We start from the raw sequence: 1,443 nt of genomic DNA, 5'->3' as shown, positions 1-1,443 counted from the left end.
TCTAATTGCTTTATAATATTATGACACTTTTTGTAGCACTTTGAGATGTTCTTTAAAATGTAAAGTGCTTTATAAATGTATTATTATTATTAATGGCAATGATGTCACTGTATTTTTTTTTAATGTATTAATTTATCAAAAAAAGAAATAGTTTTCAGTGAACCTAAAGAGAGATCAGATCTGTGGTTATTATTATGAACATCTGTTACAAATCTCGCATAAATAATCCTGAAAGGAAAAGCTGCTGTACTTACTGTACAAATGTTCTCGGTTTCCTTCTACTGTCCTGCAGCAGCGGCATCAGCCAAATTATGGTTTATAATCACTTGGTTTTATATCAGCTGCACCATTCAATGACCTGCTTCTCTGTGAAATCACCTGCTTTAGAGTTCCAGCTTTATCTGGTGACCCAAAACACACACGCTATAAAAGATTATAAATCAAACATAACAGATGATAGTGAAAGTTCCTCATGTGCAAAAACTGTCAAATGTTTTGACTGATATAAACAGATTTACAAGTAAACATCATATAGTTCAGAGTTTAGCAGGATAATATAAGGTTTTTTACATAACTGTGGCTTTTACGGTCATCTTCTGGAAGTCAGATGGAAATGCAAGACAGCCGTATTGATTGAGATGTAACTTTCTGATTAAAATCACATTTTAAGATTGAAATGATCTTTCACCATAATATCACGTGGTGATTTTTAACATCATAAGGATGCTGCAGTGAGTTCTAACAGTATAAACTCACAATTTATTAAGAAATATTCCAGGTGTTTCCACATTTTTCTGTCATAAAAAAAAATATATATATAAACTGTGATTATCAAATATCACTTTCCATCCTGCTGTTGTTTTAATCCTTCTAATAAAATCCATAATGACGCCATCCTATAGGATCAGTATGAGTTGTGTTTGGTAATATTAGTTTGGTTCTTCAGCTTGACAGCCACACTAAATGTCGTTTTCTTAAAACGAGCTATAATTAATGAAGCTGAAGGGCCTGAACCTGTCCAGAGCAGATAGGCCTACTATAAAATAGAAATATAGAAATACTTAATAAAGTTGAAACACAAACCTCGTTTTTCTAAGTTCTTTCAACTCAAGCATCTAGATAAAATCACACCCTGTTTTCAATTCTTGATGTCAATTAGACTTGATGAAAAACCTACATGAGTGCCTGCTGCCCTCTTCTGGACAGTCCTGAAGAATATTTGATGCTGAACTGGTTCTTTTTGTTCAAGTTTAGGTTTCTTTATTCCCACCTGTAGATGTCAAGCACATCATTATTAATATTCTGGAGCTACACAGATTGTCATCACACTCTCAACATGTACATGAGTTCATCCTTAAAGAGGTCATATGATGCGATTTCAAGTGTTTCTTTCTCTTAGGAGTGTTACAAGCTCTTGCTGCATAAAGAAGATCTGTAAAGTTG

The 1,443-nt window shown here is 33.3% G+C and overlaps 1 long non-coding RNA gene across 1 annotated transcript in view; it reads right to left on the bottom strand.

The window, feature by feature from the left end:
* The window catches only part of LOC107579540 (uncharacterized), a 2,266-nt gene extending 1,042 nt beyond the window's left edge, over positions 1-1,224 (bottom strand). Inside the window, exons 1-2 of the long non-coding RNA XR_001608490.1 lie at positions 1,178-1,224; positions 255-401 (exon numbers count right to left, since the gene is read on the bottom strand). This is a non-coding gene — a long non-coding RNA (uncharacterized lncRNA). The remainder of the gene's footprint in view (positions 1-254; positions 402-1,177) is intronic.
* Positions 1,225-1,443: the final 219 nt, after the last annotated feature.

This window comes from Sinocyclocheilus grahami, unplaced genomic scaffold (assembly GCF_001515645.1).
Source record: "Sinocyclocheilus grahami isolate Dianchi unplaced genomic scaffold, SAMN03320097.WGS_v1.1 scaffold18030.1, whole genome shotgun sequence".
NCBI lineage: Eukaryota > Metazoa > Chordata > Actinopteri > Cypriniformes > Cyprinidae > Sinocyclocheilus > Sinocyclocheilus grahami.
The sequence above is the reverse complement of the archived record's forward strand: the minus strand, read 5'-3'. Positions and strand labels throughout refer to the sequence as shown.